Raw genomic sequence first — 6000 nt, 5'->3', positions numbered from 1 at the left:
GGCTCATGCGGATCGAGTTCGATTCGGGGGAATACATTTCCCTATGGCTGCACGGAGAAAAAAATCTCACGAAGACATAGGTACAGATATATCCCGAAAGCGATCCACTATCCTGGACGGAGGTGAAAACATCACAAAGGAGCAGTTTCTCACTCCTACTTAAAAGGGTGTAACCGAGCGGTTATGTAATGCAATATGCAGAAACATATCAAAAATTCAAGCCAATAGAGTAATTACAAACCGAAGTAATGAAAATTGTAACAAAACAAACGAAATACAACAAAATAATCGTAAATTTAAACCAAGTTTTCAGGTGACCTCTAGGGATTTGGTATGGTTCTACCTAGGGTAGGCTCTTAGGGCTCATTATATGCGGTTTGGTTCTAAAGTAAGGGTACCTGAACCAACAGATTCCTCGATCCTCACCCATTATAGGCTCATATGGGCTGAGTTAAATTCAGGGGAATACATTTCCCTATGGCCATGCGGAGATGAAAATCTCACGAAGACATAGGTACGGATGTATCCCGAAAGTGATCCACTATCCCGTGCGGAGGTGAAATCCTCACGAAGGCGTAGTTTCTCACTCCCACTTAAAAGGGTGTAACCAACGGTCATGCAATGCAATGCAACAGATGTTAAGTTCAATTCTGAGCTTAACTTATTCAACTAAATTATTTAAATTATTGATTAAATTTTGAGAAATTGAATGTCGAATTAGTTTAAATTACAGCAAGAACATCCCATGCCGTAATAATGTTTTTTTAGCTCCAATTCAATTATTTAATGTTAAAATTTTAAGTCATGTGCAGGTGAATGACATTTGGATTTCCGTATGAGCTCAAATTGGAATGATTAAGCTGCTGAATGTTGATCATATGTTGGCTGAAGGAATTGAATTTTAATTGGTAGCAAAAATTCGGTCCAATAAAAAGACAGCAGGCCGAATGAATTAAACAAACAATGGAGGAGCAGTCGGTCCAATTGGAAGCCAAACATGCGACAAAATTAAGAAGGGAATTATTATTTCCTTCATGCCAAGCGGTGGCCGACTCTAGTTTAAACAATTGGAAGCCAAATCAGCATTGAAGAGTTGAATTAAAACTCTACTAAGCTGAAGCTATTTTCATGCGACGGGTAAGGCTAAGAAAAAGGGGGGATAAGATTGATTTTAATTTTTGAATTGATTGGAGGTTATTATCCCATAAATAGAGATGATAGCAGCTGAAAAAAAGAGGAGGTGAAGAAAAAAATCAGAGAATGAACAGAGCAAAAATGCGTGACTCGAGAAAGCAAAATTCCTGAGATTGAACCAGCAAAGGACGACCAAGGAGTTGAAGAATCAGCCCGAAATTTCAGCTATTTGAGAGAAGGGGAAGCTCGACAACTTGAGGAATTTTCCTTTCCAAAATTCAGTTTGTAATTCATGTGTTTACAAATTGATTCTTGTTTAACTTTACTTGCTATGAGCAGCTAATCTATTTAAGCTTAGTTAGACTCTTATGAAACCGAGCACAAGTGATTTGAAGGTTTACTTTGTTCTAAATTTGAATTCGGCATTCTTGAGTTGTTTGATTTTATCTTTCAAGGAATTTTTCTAATTCAATTGGAGTGATCACCTAATTAAATTGGGAATTTTCCCTATCATCATTTAAGTGTAAATTGAGGAATCGAATTTCTCAATTAAGCTTAGAATTAGTGATAATTAATTTGCCGCAGCTAATTAAGACAACTACGGATTTAATCTTAGAAGCCGCTGGTGGATTTTCTTTGGTTAAGGCAAAGCGAAGCCTCTAAATCTTTTAAATTCTTTTAACAAAGTCGACACAGAGATAATTAAAGGAAGGTTTCAATCATGAACGTTCTCTAATTGAATAATTTACTAGGGATAAGAAATTGCTTCGTAAGCGATTTTTTTCAGCCTTGCTGCTAATTTGATTTCTTAATTTCAGGTTTCAAAGAACTTGTGCTGGGTGGATTAAGGCGTTAATAACTAAGCATTATTCTTCTCTTGATATTTTCTTCTCAGCAGTTTTAATTCGAGCCAAAGCTTATTTGTTATTTGAGATTATTTTTATCGATCGTAACACATAAACCCCCCCACTTTTCCTTTTTATTTTGCATGCTTTTACGTTACTTTAATTTTGAATCACTTCAAATAGATTTGTTGTAAGCTTCTTCGTGGGACGATCCTGTACTTACTCTATATTACCAGTTAATATTGGTTGAGTAGAGGAATTAAATTCGGTGGTCATAACGACAGCTACCAAATTTTGTCGCCGTTGCCGGGGAAGCGACATAGTCAAATTTATTTGATTTTCAGAACTTATTTTGTTTTCTTGTTTTTGTCTTTGGAGGTAGATTAGACCCTTTAGTATATGTTATTAAGGAGTGGACGACGAACATTGGAGTTTCCTGTTAACACCACCGGCCAGCAAGCTGAACATTCCAATTCCCACGTTGAGCCTAACGTTTCAGAGGATATCAACATGGCTAACCAGACTTTGAAGCAATTGGCCGCTCCTAACTTGGCCGCGCAACCACCATCTATCACATATCCTGCCCTTGATAGGCCATTAAAGCTTAATTCGGGATTCCTAAACTTGTTGCCAAAATTCAATGGGTTACCAGGTGAGGACCCTTACCATCATATTAATGAATTTTTAATTACTTGTTCAACTATGCAGCCAGATGGCATTGAAGAGGAACAAATCAAGCTCCGAGCTTTCCCTTTCTCGTTACAAGGGTTGGCAAAGGACTGGTTATATTACATGCCACCAGGTTCATTCACAACTTGGACAGGGTTACATAAGGCTTTCCTTGAGAAGTATTTTCCGACATCAAGAATAGGGTCAATCAGGAAGGAAATTTGTGGAATTAAGCAACTGGTAGGTGAGTCATTATATGAATACTGGGAAAGGTTTAAACGACTATGTACGAGTTGTCCACAGCATCAGATTAGTGAGCAGCTCTTAGTGCAATACTTTTATGAAGGATTGACACCACAAGATCGAGGAATGATCGATGCAGCGAGTGGAGGTGCATTGGTTGATAAAACTCCTGAACAAGCCCGAAATTTGATTGCTAATATGGCGCAAAATACACAGCAATTTGGTCTCAGGAGATCCGACTTGGGTAAACGAATGGATGAGGTCCAGTCGAGTATGATGGAGGCTCAGTTAGCTAACTTAACGGCTATGGTAAGTAAATTGATGACTGGAGGTAATGCGAAAGTTTCACTATGTGGCATTTGTTGTTTGGAAGGACATACCACAGATATGTGTCCAACATTACAGGAAGGGGAAGCAAACGCCGTCTTTCCAAATCAGAGAAGGTATGATCCATGTTCAGCTACCTATAATGAGGGATGGAGAGACCACCCCAATCTCAGATATCAAAATCGAGCCACACCTCTGAGATTCGAGCAGCAAAATTCTCGACAATATAATTCGTCACAGAACAACCCAGCCATCAAAATTTTAGTGCTGAAACTAAGACCCATACCATGCTTGAACAAATGATGAAAATAATGGCTGACCAGAAGAAGGAAACCGATGGAAGATTTCAGTCTTTGGAATCGGCAGTGAAGCAGTTGCAAACCAGAGCCTCGTCGACCGACGTTAATCTTGGGAACTTGCAAGCACAGGTAAATAATCGGTTACCATTACAGCCTGTGGCAAATCCAAGGGATAATGTCAGTGCTATAACCTTGCGAAGTGGGAAGGAGTTGAGATCGATACTAGAGAAGGGCCAAAACAGTAATAAGGAAGATGAAACTGAGGTAAGAAAGGTCCGATTTAGTGATATTGAAGAGGGAAATTCAGCCTTGCCAAAAGTGGATTTACAACCGTCGCAAGCAGCTCCAAAGGAAGTAGGGAAATCACGTTTACAACAGTCCAATGTTTTGCATGATGCAGCAAATTTTGAGCAGGAAACGAGGGTTCCCGAGCTTCGAGCACAAGCAAGTCAGAACGATAATAACCAACCTCGATCTTATGTACCGAAGGCGCCATTTCCACAGCGTTTGATGAAGGAAAAATCAGACGACGTCAATACCGAAATTCTTGAGACTTTCCGTAAGGTACAAGTTAATATTCCATTGATTGATGCAATTAAACAGGTGCCTAGATATGCTAATTTTTTAAAAGAATTGTGCACATCTAAAAGGAAATTAATTGGAAATGAGAAGATTAGTCTAGGCGAAAATGTCTCTGCGGTATTTCAAAAGAAACTTCCTATTAAATGTAAAGATCCTGGAATGTTTTCGATACCTTGTAAGATAGGAGACCTTAAAATTGATAAAGCTATGCTTGACTTGGGTGCTTCTATAAATGTAATGCCTAGGAGTATCTACGATAAGGTTCAATTAGGTGCATTAAAAGACACGGGACTGATAATACAACTTGCAGATAGAAGTAATGCCTATCCTGATGGCATTTTAGAAGATGTTCTAGTGCAAGTGAATGAGTTAGTTTTTCCAGCTGATTTTTATGTTTTAAACATGGGAGCTAGTGATAACTCAGTTGATGTACCCTTACTTTTAGGTAGACCCTTCCTTAAGACAGCTAGAACGAAAATTGATGTGCATAAAGGGAATTTAACAATGGAATTTGATGGTGAGATAATTAAATTTAATATATTTGATGCTATGAGATATCCCACTGATATTAATTCTGTATTTACTCTTGATGTAATTGACAATTTTGTTCAAGATGTCTATGAATTAGGGGAAGAAGACGAGTTGAAAAGCGTTCTCGCTAAGAGCATTTTTGATGTCGACAAGCAAGAATTTATCATTTCTGATTCTTTAATTGACTCAGTTTGTGCTTTAGACTCGCCCAAATTGACACGATTCAAGCCGATTCTCCCTAATCTTATGGTGACTGGTAAGTAGGTTCCTTCACTAATTGCGCCACCTAAATTAGAGTTAAAAGAGCTGCCCGAAAATTTGAAGTACATTTATTTGGGAGAAAATCAAACTCTACCATTGATAGTGTCGAATGCCTTAACCGAGATACAAGAATCTAAGCTGCTTAGAGTTCTTAGGGAGCATAAGGAAGCCTTCGATTGGACACTAGCCGACATTAAGGGACTTAGTACGACTTTGTGTACCCACAAGATAGCTTTGGAACCAGATTCAGTCCCCAAAAGAGACCCTCAATGCCGATTGAATCCACCAATGATGGAGGTAGTTAAGACTGAAATTTTGAAATGGTTGGAAGCCGATGTCATTTATCCCATAGCCGATTCAAAGTGGGTAAGTCCAATTCATGTTGTACCTAAGAAGGGAGGAACTACAATAGTTACCAACGAGGAAGGTTTAGAGATTCCCACGAGAGTGCAGAATGGTTGGCGGGTTTGTAGAGACTATCGGAAACAGAATAAAGCCACTAAAAAAGACCACTACCCCCTTCCATTCATGGATCAAATGTTAGAAATGTTAGTTGGTCGCTCACATTTTTGTTTTTTAGATGGCTATTCAGGTTATTTGTAGGTACCTATTGCACCTGAGGATCAAGAGAAGACCACCTTCACTTACCCGTTTGGAACGTACGCCTTCAAGAGAATGCCTTTCGGATTGTGCAACGCACCAGCTACTTTTCAAAGAGGTATAACGAGCATATTTTCAGATTTTATTTCACATTTAATGGAGGTGTTCATGGATGATTTTACGATTTATGGTGATTCATTTGATCAATGTTTGCATCATCTTGTGTTAGTTCTTAGGCGTTGCATTGAGACTAACCTGATATTAAATTTTGAGAAATGTCATCTCATGGTTGAAAAGGGCGTAGTATTGGGGCATATCGTCTCAACTAAAGGTTTAGAAGTCGACCAAGCCAAAGTCGAGGTAATTAAAAATCTACCTTATCCAGGACTGTGAGAGGAATTCGATCCTTCTTGGGTCATGTAGGTTTTTACCGTCGGTTCATCAAGAATTTTTCACAGATATCGTCACCTTTATGTGCATTTCTCGGTAAAGATATCGTATTTGAATTT

General features: G+C 38.6%; 1 pseudogene; it reads left to right on the top strand.

Annotated features, from left to right (window-relative positions):
* Positions 1-644: 644 nt before the first annotated feature.
* LOC107943328 (uncharacterized) lies at positions 645-4894 on the top strand (annotated as a pseudogene).
* The last annotated feature ends 1106 nt before the right edge of the window (positions 4895-6000 follow it).

This window comes from Gossypium hirsutum, chromosome D06, assembly GCF_007990345.1.
Source record: "Gossypium hirsutum isolate 1008001.06 chromosome D06, Gossypium_hirsutum_v2.1, whole genome shotgun sequence".
In the NCBI taxonomy this organism is placed as follows: Eukaryota; Viridiplantae; Streptophyta; class Magnoliopsida; order Malvales; family Malvaceae; genus Gossypium; species Gossypium hirsutum.
The sequence above is the reverse complement of the archived record's forward strand: the minus strand, read 5'-3'. Positions and strand labels throughout refer to the sequence as shown.